This window comes from Hylobates moloch, unplaced genomic scaffold, assembly GCF_009828535.3.
Source record: "Hylobates moloch isolate HMO894 unplaced genomic scaffold, HMol_V3 SCAFFOLD_1, whole genome shotgun sequence".
Classification (NCBI taxonomy): Eukaryota; Metazoa; Chordata; class Mammalia; order Primates; family Hylobatidae; genus Hylobates; species Hylobates moloch.
Window position 1 is genome coordinate 223,414,650 of NW_026652276.1, and position 15,853 is coordinate 223,430,502.

The window sequence follows — 15,853 nt, forward strand, 5'->3', positions numbered from 1 at the left end:
ATTTCCTTCCAGAAAGGAATTCTTCTTAGTTTCCTGTTCAATCTCTCAAGGTAATAAGGTATATTTTATTACCTTATTTATTGTTTTCTATATAATAAACTTTTCGTGAAGGCTTAAAGAGAAAGTACAAATTATTATTGTTTTTCTTTGACATTTACATCCACTTACTGTTCCTAAGGACAATTCAGTCTCTCCTCCCATGCGTAAACCTTTCTATCTGATTAGATCCAGGTTGTTACTGATAGACATAAAATTATTTTATAAAAAGAAATTACGTTCAATGTAAAAATAGTAATCCATTTTAAATTCCCTTCGTTTCTGCAGCCTGTTTGTCCAGACAACTCAAAATTGTCTGAATCCCATAAGACAGTTTCTCTGAGTATATTGTTTAATGGGAGAAACTTTAGACATTCTGAATAAAACAAGGGAATTACTGATGTCCCAATGCTCTTTGCAATGAATACCTCCGGTTTACCATTGTGGAGGAAATGTTGCATTGACTTTCTACCAAAATCCATGTCTTATCTGGAAAAATGCCTACTATTCATTGAAAATCATTTCCAGACCTCAGCTAACACAAGGAGCCAGACTGCCATATCACACTCGCAAAAATCAGAGCTCTTACAAAGTATCCAGCTTTCCTAATAATTCAAAGGATGCAGGTGATGATAAAGGCAATTCACAAAAACGTCTGCGATCACTAGTGCAGCTCCTCACATCCTGTGCCACACGAGGATGTGGGCTGGTCCAGATTTAATGTTTGAGGTTTCTAAGTGATGCATGTAGGCCATCATTTCCACAAGGAAGCCGTTGTGGTTACGAAACAACTCCATTTGTTTGCTCCATAATTATATCGTTGACCTAACATTTTCCATTGGGCCATATCCCACAAACCCAAGAGTTCCTCATTCATTTGCTGTAAGCAACCTAGACAAACTAGATATACCCCGTAAAAAGGATGCCACAGAAAAGGGTCTCATTACCTTTCTGCTAGTAAATACCATCAGGAGGCCTGATTAGTATGTTTCCAAGGATTCTTTACTGGGTCATTTCTCTCTCTCTCTTTCTCTCCCTTCTCTTCTTGGACGTCCTCAGAGAAGACAGGATGGGTTACTAAATAAGCCACAAACCCTTTCCTTCTCAAGAACCATTTCTACAGCAAATGTTACTACATGATGACTTTTTTTAAAAACGTATGTGCCCCTCTCCATATGATGATTTATCATTTGTAACACACTCACACTGCATAAACCATCAGAAATCCTTATCTACTATGATAAAATTTGAGCTTCACTAAGGGAAAAAAAAAAAATTGAAGAACTTCCAAAGAGTTTTCTCCTCGTCTTTGTGACTGGTTGCTTTTGCTACCCTAGGAATTAAATATAATTTTTCCTTTTAAACATCAGATTTGGGAGTATTGCTCCCTCCTCTACTCTCAGCATTCTTACCCAATGATTAGTCTTCAACATTCTCACATATTCTCAGCCACTTAGAGTAAACGAAGATGCATCATTCAAGTGTAAGAATTAATTGAAAACAAAATATTTAGATTTAGGAAGATTAAACATTTTTACCAGAGTTATGCATTACAGCTTAGAACATTAATAAATCATTGTGGCTGAGTTTTACAGCTCTTTCAGTTTCATGTCCAGCCATGTAGGTAATTTTTCCTGGCCTTCTGTTCCTACGAATGACCAAGTCCTTTGAGGCTGAATCTCAAGGCAAATGGAGAAATTTCTTGGTTGAAGTCAAACCAGCTGACTTAGGTAGTTATTGTTCATCAATCCATTAATTCAGCAAATTGCTGTTAAACCTTGTGCTCTGTGGACAGTATTATCTTAGATGTTGGGAATACTGTAGGAAGCAAGGCAATCATGGTTCTGGTCCTCACGGTTCTGACATCCTATAAAGACCTATAGAAGAAATCAAGAAAACAAATTCAACTAAAGTAATTACAAATCGTGATAAGCCAAAGGATCTTTGAACTGGGCTTTTTATAGCAGTTATATTCTTATGAGGTTATTCAACAAAGATAACTAGCACACAGAAGAAGATTGCATTATGGATTCCACTTGCTGGCATTATGGTATATGGCTTAGATTAATTTTCATGAGATTCCTAAAGAATGAAATTAATGATCCAGTACCAGAGAAAATCAATAAACTTCAAGCTGCTTTGAAAATACTAACATAAGAGTGGTGAGAGAGGGCATCCTTGTCTTGTGCCAGTTTTCAGAGGGAATGCTTCCAGTTTTTGCCCATTCAGTATGATATTGGCTGTGGGTTTGTCATAGATAGCTCTTATTATTTTGAGATACGTCCCATCAATACCTAATTTATTGAGAGTTTTTAGCATGAAGGGTTGTTGAATTTTGTCAAAGGCCTTTTCTGCATCTATTGAGATAATCATGTGGTTTTTGTCTTTGGTTTTGTTTATATGCTGGATTACATTTATTGATTTGCGTATGTTGAACCAGCCTTGCATCCCAGGGATGAAGCCCACTTGATCATGGTGGGTAAGCTTTTTGATGTGCTGCTGGATTCGGTTTGCCAGTATTTTATTGAGGATTTTTGCATCAATGTTCATCAAGGATGTTGGTCTGAAATTCTCTTTTTTGGTTATGTCTCTGCCAGGTTTTGGTATCAGGACGATGCTGGCTTCATAAAATGTGTTAGGGAGGATTCCTTCTTTTTCTATCGATTGGAATAGTTTCAGAAGGAATGGTACCAGTTCCTCCTTGTACCTCTGGTAGAATTCAGCTGTGAATCCATCAGGTCCTGGACTCTTTTTGGTTGGTAAGCTATTGATTATTGCCAGAATTTCAGAACCTGTTATTGGTCTCTTCAGAGATTCGACTTCTTCCTGGTTTAGTCTTGGGAGGGTGTATTTGTCGAGGAAATTATCCATTTCTTCTAGATTTTCTAGTTTATTTGCATAGAGGTGTTTGTAGTATTCTCTGATGGTAGATTGTATTTCTGTGGGATCGGTGGTGATATCCCCTTTTTCGTTTTTTATTGCATCTATTTGATTCTTCTCTCTTTTCTTCTTTATTAGTCTTGCTAGCGGTCCATCAATTTTGTTGATCTTTTCAAAAAACCAGCTCCTGGGTTCATTAATTTTTTGAAGGGTTTTTTGTGTCTCTATTTCCTTCAGTTCTGCTCTGATTTTAGTTATTTCTAGCCTTCTGCTAGCTTTTGAATGTGTTTGCTCTTGCTTTTCTAGTTCTTTTAATTGTGATGTTAGGGTGTCAATTTTGGATCTTTCCTGCTTTCTCTTGTGGGCATTTAGTGCTATAAATTTCCCTCTACACACTGCTTTGAATGTGTCCCAGAGATTCTGGTATGTTGTGTCTTTGTTCTCGTTGGTTTCAAAGAACATCTTTATTTCTGCCTTCATTTCATTATGTACCCAATAGTCATTCAGGAGCAGGTTGTTCAGTTTCCATGTAGTTGAGCGGTTTTGAGTGAGTTTCTTAATCCTGAGTTCTAGTTTGATTGCACTGTGGTCTGAGAGACAGTTTGTTATAATTTCTGTTCTTTTACATTTGCTGAGGAGAGCTTTACTTCCAACTATGTGGTCAATTTTGGAATAGGTGTGGTGTGGTGCTGAAAAAAATGTATATTCTGTTGACTTGGGGTGGAGAGTTCTGTAGATGTCTATTAGGTCCACTTTATGTAGAGCTGAGTTCAATTCCTGGATATCCTTGTTAACTTTCTGTCTCGTTGATCTGTCTAATGCTGACAGTGGGGTGTTAAAATCTCCCATTATTATTGTGTGGGAGTTTAAGTCCCTTTGTAGGTCACTGAGGACTTGCTTTATGAATCTGGGCGCTCCTGTGTTGGGTGCATATATATTTAGGATAGTTAGCTCTTCTTGTTGTATTGATCCCTTTACCATTATGTAATGGCCTTCTTTGTCTCTTTTGATCTTTGTTGGTTTAAAGTCTATTTTATCAGAGACTAAGATTGCAACTCCTGCCTTTTTTTGTTTTCCAGTTGCTTGATAGATCTTCCTCCATCCCTTTATTTTGAGTCTATGTGTGTCTCTGCACGTGAGATGGGTTTCCTGAATACAGCACACTGATGGGTCCTGACTCCTTATCCAGTTTGCCAGTCTGTGTCTTTTGATTGGAGCATTTAGCCCATTTACATTTAACGTTAATATTGTGATGTGTGAATCTGATCCTGTCATTATGATGTTAGTTGGTTATTTTGCTCGTTAGTTGCTATAGTTTCTTCCTAGCCTCGATGGTCTTTACAATTTGGCGTGTTTTTGCAGTGGCTGGTACCGGTTGTTCCTTTCCATGTTTAGTGCTTCCTTCAGGAGCTCTTTTAGGGCAGGCCTGGTGGTGACAAAATCACTCAGCGTTTGCTTGTCTGTAAAGCATTTTATTTCTCCTTCACTTATGAAGCTTAGTTTGGCGGGATAGGAAATTCTGGGTTGAAAATTCTTTTCTTTAAGAATGTTGAATATCGGCCCCCACTCTCTTCTGGCTTGTAGAGTTTCTGCTGAGAGATCAGCTGTTAGTCTGATGGGCTTCCATTTGTGGGTAACCCGACCTTTCTCTCTGGCTGCCCTTAACATTTTTTCCTTCATTTCAACTTTGGTGAATCTGACAATTATGTGTCTTGGAGTTGCCCTTCTCGAGGAGTATCTTTGTGGCGTTCTCTGTATTTCCTGAATCTGAATGTTGGCCTGCCTTGCTAGATTGGGGAAGTTCTCCTGGATAATATCTTGCAGAGTGTTTTCCAACTTGGTTCCATTCTCCCCATCATTTTCAGGTACACCAATCAGATGTAGGTTTGGTCTTTTCACATAGTCCCAAATTTCTTGGAGACTTTGTTCATTTCTTTTTATTCTTTTTTCTCTAAACTTCCCTTCTCTCTTCATTTCATTCATTTCATCTTCCATCAGCGATACCCTTTCTTCCAGTTGATCGCATCTGCTACTGAGGCTTCTGCAATCTTCGCGTAGTTCTCGAAACTTGGCTTTCAGCTCCATCAGCTCCTTTAAGCCCTTCTCTCCATTGGTTATTCTAGTTATCCATTCTTCTAATTTTTTTTCAAAGTTTTTAACTTCTTTGCTATTGTTTTGAATTTCCTCTCATAGCTCAGAGTAGTTTGATTGTCTGAAGCCTTCTTCTCTCAACTCATCAAAGTCATCCTCCATCCAGCTTTGTTCCGTTGCTGGTGAGGAACTGCGTTCCTTTGGAGGAGGAGAGGTGCTCTGTTTTTTAGAGTTTCCAGTTTTTTTGCTCTGTTTTTTCCCCATCTTTGTGGTTTTATCTGCTTTTTGTCTTTGATGATGGTGATGTACAGATGGGTTTTTGGTGTGGATGTCCTTTCTTTTTGTTAGTTTTCCTTCTACCAGACAGGACCCTCAGCTGCAGGTCTGTTGGAGTTTACTAGAGGTCCACTCCAGACCCTGTTTGGCTGGGTGTCAGCAGCAGTGGCTGCAGAACAGTGGATTTTCGTGAGACCACAAATTCAGCTGTCTGATACTTCCTCTGAAAGTTTTGTCTCAGAGGAGTACCGGGTTGAATGAGGTGTCAGTCTGTCCCTACTGGGGGGGTGCCTCCCAGTTAGGCTGCTCAGGGGTGAGGGACCCACTTTAGGAGGCAGTCTGTCCGTTCTCAGATCTCCAGCTGCGTGCTGGGAGAACCACTACTCTCTTCAAAGCTGTCAGTCAGACAGGGACATTTAAGTCTGTGGAGGTTCTTGCTGAGTTTTTGTTTGTCTGTGCCCTGCCCCCAGAGGTGGAGCCTACAGAGGCAGGCAGGCCTCCTTGAGCTGTGGTGGGCTCCACCCAGTTGGAGCTTCCTGGCTGCTTTGTTTACCTAAGCAAGCCTGGGCAATGGCGGGCGCCCCTCCCCCAGCCTCGCTGCCGCCTTGCAGCTTGATCTCAGACTGCTGTGCTAGCAATCAGCGAGACTCTGTGGGCATAGGACCCTCCGAGCCAGGTGCGGGACACAATCTCCTAGTGTGCCGTTTTCCAGGCCCGTTGGAAAAGCGCAATATTAGGATGGGACTGACCCGATATTCCAGGTGCCGTCTGTTTCCCCTTTCTTTGACTAGGAAAGGGAACTCCCTGACCCCTTGCGCTTCCCGAGTGAGGCAGTTACTCTCCCTGCTTTGGCTCGCGCACAGTGAGCTTCACCGACTGTCCTGCACCCACTGTTAGGCACTCCCTAGTGAGATGAAACCGGTACCTCAAGCAGAAATGCAGAAATCACCCGTCTTCTGTGTCGCTGGGGCTGGGAGCTGGAGACTGGAGCTGTTCCTATTCGGCCATCTTGGCTCCACCCCCGCATTTGCTTTTTAAAAAAGTCAAATTATGTAAGAACTTCTTTAGAAAGGTCTGTACTTCATAGGTGACTTTCCCAAAGCCATGTAGCCAGATTGCTTCAGGATAGCATGAGAACAAGGTCAACTAATTTTTGTTCATATATTTTTGTTCTACTAATTTTTGTTCAAATGCCTGCTATCAGCCAAAATGATCCTGGGCAAAAGGAACCAGCAATGAGCTTAGACTACAACAATTAGAAAATTCCAGGCTTTGGCCGGGTGCGGTGGCTCACGCCTGTAATCCCGGCAGTTTGGGAGGCCAAGGCGGGTGGATCACGAGGTCAGGAGATCCAGACCATCCTGGCTAACATGGTGAAACCCTGTCTCTACTAAAAATACAAAAAAGTTTGGCTGGGCATGGTGGCGGGTGCCTGAAGTCCCAGCTACTCAGGAGGCTGAGGCAGGAGAATGGCGTGAACCCGGGAGGCGGAGCTTGCAGTGAGCCGAGATCGCGCCACTGCACTCCAGCCTGGGCGACAGAGCGAGACTCCGTCTCAAAAAAAAAAAAAAAAAGAAACCTCTGAAAATCAGAAGTTTGATGTTTAGGATAGTGTCTGCTTTCTCTTTGTGTATATATCCTCCAATACGAGATTGCGTTTGTGGTGCGATTTGTGTCAGAATACTCAATTTCCCCATTGCAGCCAACTCAGCCAATTAGAATAAAAGCAGCGGAGTGGACACATTCCCATAGAGCGTAAATAACGTTGTGTAAACACCTACATCTGATTGGAATAAAATTCCCAAACCGTAAAGGAACCTGAAGAGGGACTTTGTTTAAGCACCCAGAGCGTCTCAGGCTTCTCCTACAAAGCTGAACCCGGGTGGTTCTTAACATGGCTTTCCAACTGGAAAAGGGGGAAAATTGACTTAAACGCTTTCCCAGTGTTCCTTCCAAGTTAGTGAACCCTCCCTTTGGCACAGCTTGGATTTTGAAGATGGCACTTGTTATTCACAGACAAGGATGCTAAGGTAGTTGGACGTGGCACCAGAAGGGCAGCCTCGTGCCCAAGGTGGGTGATGGGACGCGGTCGCGTCCCACAGCTGGGAAGGGCCTGGCAGAATCTGTGGGCTTACACCACCCCTTTCTCCAGGAAGATGAGCACGTGGGGTTCCCTTCCCAGAGACTCCCCCTGGAACCTGCCATGCAGCTATGGAGGCAGCCCCAGGCAGCCGCAGGGGCCCAGGTGAAGAAGGCGGCAGGCGGGGAGAACAGAGCCATAAACCACATGGGAACAGGCGGCCTTTCTGTGTGGGCTTTGGCTCAGGCCCTGAGGGAGGGGATAGGCTGTGGTCACCGCTCCCCACAGCCCTGTGGCATTCTGCAAGGTGGCCACTCCGAACCCTGCAACAAGAAGGCTTTGTGTGTTTTGGTTTTGGCAGGTTGACTCGGCAGGGACTTCTTCCTTTTCAAAAATCTTATTTCTTTCTCTTCTGTACTTGTCTCTTTCTTTCTGCTCAGACCTGCTGCTTCATGCCTGACGCACCAGCTCCTCTGGTCTGGCTCCCCGCTTGCAGGCAGCAGCCACGGTGAGGGCCACAGGCGGGGAAGGGCCCAGGCCTGGCTTCCAGGGGCTGGTTTTGGTCCCTAAGCTGCCATTGCTCACTGTGCGTGAGCCAATTCTCTTTGGGTCTCATTTTCCTCCTCTGTAGAACAGGAATAAGAGTCCCACATAGGCCCAAGTGAGCCTGGAGAGGGAACACACATGGGGCCCAGCAGGTTATAAGTTGATGCCCATTGCGGTGCCCACTATTCCAACTCTTGGCTTGGCTACATGTATTTCTCTTTCTCTGTTACTCATCAAAGCTTGCTGGAAAAGCACCTTGTTCGAAGGCTCTCAGTGAGTTTGTTCTCATTCTCTGTCTCTCTCTCTCTCTCTCTCTCTCTGTCCATATATATATATATATATATAAAATTATTATTATTTTGAGATGGAGTCTCACTATGTTCCCCAGGCTGGCCTTGAACTCCTGGGCTCAAATGATCCTCTCGCCTTGGCCTCCAAAAGTGTTGGGATTATAGGCGGGAGCCGCGGTGCCCAGCCAGTGAGTACTACATTATTAAGAGTCTTCACTTGAAGTTTTATTGCCTTTTTTTCTTTATGTAAAAACTGAGTTCCAAGAGCAATCCTTTATTGCTCTCTCAGGACATTCACAGGGTAGGTGAAGAGCAAGGCCTCAGGGCTGCAAGTGGAAGCACAAGAGTAGGTCCTAATCTCAGGCAAGAGAGGTCAGGAAGTCAGGTGTGCAGAGCCTGGTGCTGTGGAGCAGAGTTGGTAGATGAGATGCCCAGATTGGCCAGGGCTGGAGAAACTGACTTGAGAATACATTTGAGAATTCAGCAGCAGGCAGAGGTCTAAGGCCACCCTGCCTGGTACCTTGGGCTCTCGAATTGGGTACAAGGTCCTTATCTTTTCCTAAAATCCTCACAAGCAGAGTCAAACGATATTATTTAAAAACATTTTGTTTATACCAGAATAATTTACAATATAGAAAATATCATGCCTACGAAATAAAGAGCAAACAATAATGATCATTGTAATAGATAGCATTAATTTTAGCTACCACTGATGTGGGACTGTACTAAGTACAGTCGTTCAGCCTCCTAACCATTCCATGAGGTAGTACTATTATTACATCTATTTTAATAATGAGGAAACGAAGCCTCAAAAGAGTGACCTGGGCATGATCATGGTGCTAATAACTGGCAGACATGGAATCTGATGAGCTGTAGCTTGGTCAGCTCCAGCTGCTGTAACAAATAATCATTGACTGGGTGGCTTAGACAACAAACATTTATTTCTCACAGTTCTGAAGGCTGGCAAGTCCAAGTTCAAGGCACTGACTGATTTGGATCCTGGTGAGGACTCTATTCCTGGTTTGCTGACGGCCACGTCCTCCTTGTGTCCTCACACAGCAGAGAGATCATCTCTTTGTGCCTGTTCATAAAAGGGCACGATCTTCATTATGTGAGGGTCCACCCTCATGACCTAATCATCTCCCAAGGACCTCCCCTGCAAATACCGTCACATTGGGCATTAGGGGTTCAACGTACACATTTGGGGAGGACACAAACATTCGGTCCATAGGAAGGTGGCAGCAGGCTTTTGGTTTCAGCACGTCAATCTTCCCTAGGCACTTAGGATTTTTCTCCTCTATCTACATATGTGGCATTTGGACCAAGACACCTGCAGTTAAGTCATTGAATCCTGACAGCATCTATGAAATGTATTTCTCATTTAGTCAAGAATATCCATGGGGTCGGGGGAAGTGGGGGATGGTTAATGGGTACAAAAATATAGTTAGATAGAATGAGTAAGATCTAGTATTTGATAGCACAGCAGGGTGACTACAGCCAACAATATAATTTATTGTACATTGAAAATAACTAAAAGTATAATTGGCTCGTTTGTAGCATAAAGGATAAATGCTTGAGGTGGTGGATACCCTGTTTACCCTGATGTAATTTTTATGCAGTGTATGCCTGCATCAAGGTATCTCGGCCAGACACAGTGGCTCATGCCTGTAATCCCAGCATTTTAGGAGGCTGAGGTGGATGGATCACCTGAGGTCAGGAGTTCGAGACCAGCCTGGTCAACATGGCAAAACCCCGTCTCTACTAAATATACAAAAAATTAGCCGGGCATGGTGGTGGGTGCCTATAATCCCAGCAACTCGGGAGGCTGAGGCAGGAGAATCACTTGAACCCAAAAGGCGGAGATTGCAGTGAGCTGAGATCACATCATTGCACTCCAGCCTGGGCAACAAGAGTGAAACTCCATCTCAAAAAAAAAAAAAAAAGAAGATATGTATCCCATAAATGTATACACAGAGTATACAGTAATTTATGTACCCACAAAAATTAAAAAAAGGAATCTCCATTGTATCTGCCTGCTGTGCACAGGAAGCTGCAGGCATGTGGCCTCACCCCTGCCTGGGTTGTTCTGTTTCTTACTCTCCTGGAGGAGAGAAATGGCTATGACACATTGCTCCAAGGAAAGAAATGCTAAAGCAGGTAATGTTGCCAGATCAGCTCTCTACCGCTTGATGAAATGACTATTTGTGGCCTTACAGAGACCATTGCTCACTGCTGTACGAGTCTATCCTCCTCACCGCCTCCAGTCTTCTGCTAACCAACCTGCCAGGGATGAGCACATCCTGCAGAGCCTGAGACCAGCATAGGCCAGTGACATGGATTTCCTATCAGCAATTGACACCCCAAAATTGCATATGTTCTTTTCTTAGAAACATATTCTTGGCTGGGCATGGTGGCTCACAGCTATAACCCCAGCACTTTGGGAGGCTGAGGAGGGCGTAGTCCCAGCTACTCGAGAGGTTGAGGGAGGAGGATCACTTGAACCCAGGAGGTGGAGGCTGCAGTGAGCTGAGATCGTGCCACTGCACTCCGGCCTGGGTGACAGAGCAACTCCGTCTCAAAAAAAAAAAAAAAAATAATATATGTATTATAGGCCAGGCACAGTGGCTCACATCTGTAATCCCAGCACTTTGAGAGGCTGAGATGGAAGAATCTCTTGAGGCTAGGAGTTCAAGACCAGGCTGGTCAGCATAGAGAGACCCCATCTCTTAAAAAAAACAAAAAACGGATAATATATGTATTATATACAATACAACGTTACATTAAAAAGATATTTTAGGCCGGTGCAGTGGCTCACGCCTGTAGTCCCAACACTTTGGGAAGCCGAGGTGGGTGGATCACGAGGTCAGGAGTTTGAGACCAGTCTGGACAACATAGTGAAACTCCATCTCTACTAAAAAAATACAAAAATTAGCTGGGCATGGTGGCGGGCGCCTGTAATCCCAGCTGCTTGGGAGGCTGAGGCAGGAGAATCGATTGAGCCCAGGAGGCGGAGGTTGCAGTGAGCCAAGATTGCGCCATTGCACTCCAGCCTGGGCGAGAGAGCAAGACTCTGTCTCAAAAAAAAAAAAAAAAAAGATATTTTAAAATTCCTTAAATCGATTTACTATCTCAATTTTATCTAACCTTCTGTATGTTGTTTTGAAGAAAACAATTTTTTTTCAATGTGATTTTACAGCGTACTTTGGTGTTACTTTGTGGTTCTTTAGAGAGAAACACAGTGTCAGGAAAATCGCATTATTTACTCGGCTACTTGAGGACAGAGGCTGTTTCTCTTGTGTTTTCCTTGCCAGTGTGCTTTGCCAATAGCGGCGGTCAGTAAATATTTGTTGACAATCTTCTTGTGAAAGTGACTGGTGTTTTGCTTCCATGTAAAGGATAGAAAGGGGATGAGAACCTGAGTGTTAGGACATGGATACCTGGATCTCTTTCTGAATTCAGATTCTTAGGGATTAAAAGATGTGCATTTGAGTCAAACAAGTCCCTGAGTGAAATTATTTATATTGTTAAGTAACACACAAATATATAGATACAAAATCAAATAACCATTTTTTAATCATAGTCTTCAGTAACTACTAGTTTGAAAACTCATCAAAATGGTCAAAGTCACTACCAATTCTCAATCCTGCTGAGTTTCATCAGTATTCCTAGTAGCTTGGAATCTTTAAAAGGTTGGATACAGCAACTTGGAGGTAAACAGATCGAGCATCTTCTGGTGTTCACGTGATTCCTGAAGTCAACCTAGATCTTGCTTATAGTTGATAACATGGGTCCTTGTTTTTATTTTTTTATTTTATTTTAATTTTTTATGGTTTTGTTTTGACTTGAGACAGACTCTTGCTCTGTTGCCAGAGTGGAGTGCAGTGGCATGATCTCGGCTCACTGCAACCTCTGCCTCCTGATTTCAAGCGATTCTCCTGCCTCAGCCTCCCGAGTAGCTGGGATTACAGACGTGCACCACCACACCCGGCTAATTTTTTGTATTTTTAGTAGAGACGGGGTTTCACCATGTTGGTCAGGCTGGTCTCGAACTCCTGACCTCAAGTGGTCCACCTACCTTGGCCTCCCAAAGTGCTGGCATTACAGGCGTGAGCTACCACACCCAGCTTAATTTTTATGGGTTTTTTTTTTTTTTTTTTGAGATAGAGCCTACCTCTGTCACCCAGGCTGGAGTGCAGTGGCGTGATCTTGGCTCACTGCAACTTCCACCTCCTGGGTTCAAGCAATTCTCCTGCCTCAGCCTCCTGAGTAGCTGGGACTACAGGTGCGTGCCACCACGTCCAGCTAATTTCTTAGTAGAGACAGGGTTTCACCATATTGGCCAGGCTAGTCTCAAACTCCTGATTTCAGGTGATCCATCTGCCTTGGCCTGGGTGTCCTTGTTTTGTTTTGTTTTTTTTGAGATGGAGTCTCACTCTGTCACCCAGGCTGGAGTGCAGTGGTGCAATCTCGGTTCACTGTAACCTCCGTCTCCCAGGTGCAAGCGATTCTCCTGCCTTGGCCTCCCTAGTAGCTGGGACTACAGTTGCCCACCACCATACCCAGCTAATTTTTGTATTTTTAGTAAAGACAGGGTTTCATCATGTTGACCAGGCTGGTCTTGAATTCCTGACCTCAAGTGATCCTCCCACCTCGGCCTCCCAAAGGGCTAGGATTACGGGCGTGAGCCACCACCCCAGCCTGGGTCCTTGTTTTTAAAACAAGCAACTCCTGTGTAGAAGGCATTGAGGCTAATGAAACGAATACAATTGCATACCCACTACTAAAGAAGTTATTATCTATTTGGGGATATAAGACACATTTGCAAATTATTAGGAAACAGCAAAGGATATGCTAAATGGCAACACACAAAAAAGGAATAAACAAGACTCTTTCGTGGTTTCCAGAACAGAGGAGCAGACCCAAGGGTCCAGTCCCATGAAACCACAGAACAGAAAGGACCTGCCTATTGGTTAGAGCCAGAAGGGATAGACTCAGCTGGACACCCTCACAAGCAGCAGAAGAAAGTCAAACGGGGAGGTTTAGCAGTCAAGGAACCCTCTAAAGTAACTCAGTAGTTCTCTTGAGGTCTCTGGCAGGGTAACAAAGGCAGTGGCTTCTGTAAGGGCCAGCCTTCAAATCTGGCATGGGCTCTGATCGAATTGCACTTGGGCACAGCAGCAGCAAGGGTTAGCTGAAGGAGTGGAAAGTTCTAGTCGAAGTCTGATATATTACTAACTTAAAAAAAAAAAAAAGTCAGGCTTTACATGAACAGCAAATTCTTAATTTGCTCCTTCGAGCTTGTGCCTTTCCTAGATCTGGCCAAAGATAGTTGCTCTGATTAATTTTCCTTTCTCTTACAGGAGAATGTATGAACAAACAATATCAATTTCATGTTTCACACACTTTCCTAACCCATCTATTTGAAATATCATCTGAGTAGAGGTGAAATTTTATTACAATGAATATTAAGGAACTGTTTGTTATTGTCTTGAACTTATTATTGTTTGAGATATATAACTAGAAAACAAAGTGAACAAACACAGAAGCAAGTTAGTTTTGTAGTAAAGTGCAAAGTCCCAGAAGCCCGACTGCCTGGATCAGAATCCTACTTTGCCACGTACTTGATGTGTGCCTGTGGGTCACTCCTCTACCTCAGTCTCCTCAGTGATAAAACAGGCATAATGGCACCTACCACATAGAGTTATCATCAGTAGGAAGTGTTATATTTTTGTTAGATACTAAATAAATAAACACAGCACGACTCATTCATTGAGGAATTGGTGCATTAAATATCCAAAGTAAATACTCTATTATCCATTTCAAAATAATCACTTGGAAAAATTATTCTAAGGATGTAGCCATTGATCAAAATGTATTCAAAATCTTGGGATACAAAGCTAACCAGGTGGCCTGCGCTGTAGTCCCAACTACTCTGAAGGTTGAGGTGGGGGGATCACTTGAACCCAGAAGTTCGAGGCTGCAGTGAGTCGAGATCGCATCACTGCACTCCAGCCTGGGCAACAGAATGAGACCCTGTCTCAAAACAAAGCAAAATAAAAACAGAGCCCAAGGCAGGAGGATCACTTGAGGCCAGAATTTTGAGATCCCTATATATACACATGTTTTTTTGAGACGGAGTCTCGCTCTATCACCCAGGGTAGAGTGCAGTGGTATGATCTCAGCTCACTGCCACCTCCACCTCCTGGGTTCAAGCAATTCTCCTGCCTCAGTCTCCTGAGTAGCTGGGATTACAAGCGCGCGCCACCACGCCCAGCTAATTTTTGTATTTTTAGTAGAGGAGGGGTTTCAAGTATTGGCCAGGCTGGTCTCAAACACCTGACCTCATGATCTGCCCACCTTGGCCTCCCAACATGTTGGGATTACAGGCGTAAGCCACTGTGCCTGGCCACAAAAATATTTTTATTTTCTTTTTTTCCCCAGACACTTCAGAGATGGATACGAAAAATTTTTGTTTGTTTTTTGAGACGAGGTCTCACTCTGTCGCCCAGGCTGGAGTGCAGTGGCACAATCTCGGCTCATGGCAACCTCCGCCTCCCAGGTTCAAGTGATTCTTCTGCCTCAGCCTCTCAAGTAGCTGGGACTACAGGCGCGTGCCACCACGCCCAGCTAATTTTTGTATTTTTAGTAGAGATGGGGTTTCACGATATTGGCCAGGCTAGTCTCAAACTCCTGACCTCGTGATCTGCCCGTCTCGACCTCTTTCCAAAGTGCTGGGATTACAGGCTTGAGCCACCATGCCTGGCCTCAAAAATACTTTTTAAAAATTAGCCAGGCACGGTGGCACGTGCCTGTAGTCCCAGTGACTTGGAAGGCTGAGGTGGAAGGATCACTTGAGCCCAGGAGTTCGAGGCTGCAGTGAGCCATGATCGCATGCCACTGCACTCCAGGCTGGGTGACAGAGTGAGTTCACAACTCAAAGGTAAATAAAATAAAATAATAAATAAAACCAAATGAGTTTGTCTTCAGAAGCTGTGGAATATTCTTTTTGGTATCTCTGGGGCAGCGAATTTTCCTCTTTTGAAGATAGATTTGCTTTTTAAAATGGTCCAGAGTCCATCAAAGTCAAGGATGTTGAATATGATAACGCAATGGGAAGCACTGTCTTGACAAAAATGAAGTGATGTAAAATAACACGACCCATTTTCTTGCATGGGTCACACTTCAACTTTGAAGGAGACTTTCAAAACAGAAGGGTTCCAAATGTGCTTCAGCAATGGCAGCACTTCTTGGTAAAGTGCATGTATTAGTTATTGATGGCTGCATAACTAACAAACTCAACACTTAACAACTAACTTTTATTTCCTCACACTAGCTGTGGGTCAGGAATCTGGCCACAGTTAGCTGGGTGCTCGGGCTCATTTAGCTGGGTGCTCAGGCTTGAAATGAAGGTGGTCCAGGGTTTTGGTCATCTCAAGGCTCAGTTGGGGAGAGACTGGCTGCAGGCTCTCTCACAGCGCTCAGGGCATCCCTGGCTGTTGGCTGCATGTATAGCTCCTTGCCTCTGTAGGGCTATTCAGTACGTGACAGCTGGCTTTACCCCGCAAAGGAGAGAGACACTTTACTTTTGTCTTATTCTATTCCTTAGAAATGAGTCAATAAGTTCAGATTACACTCAGGGAGAGGGAATTACACA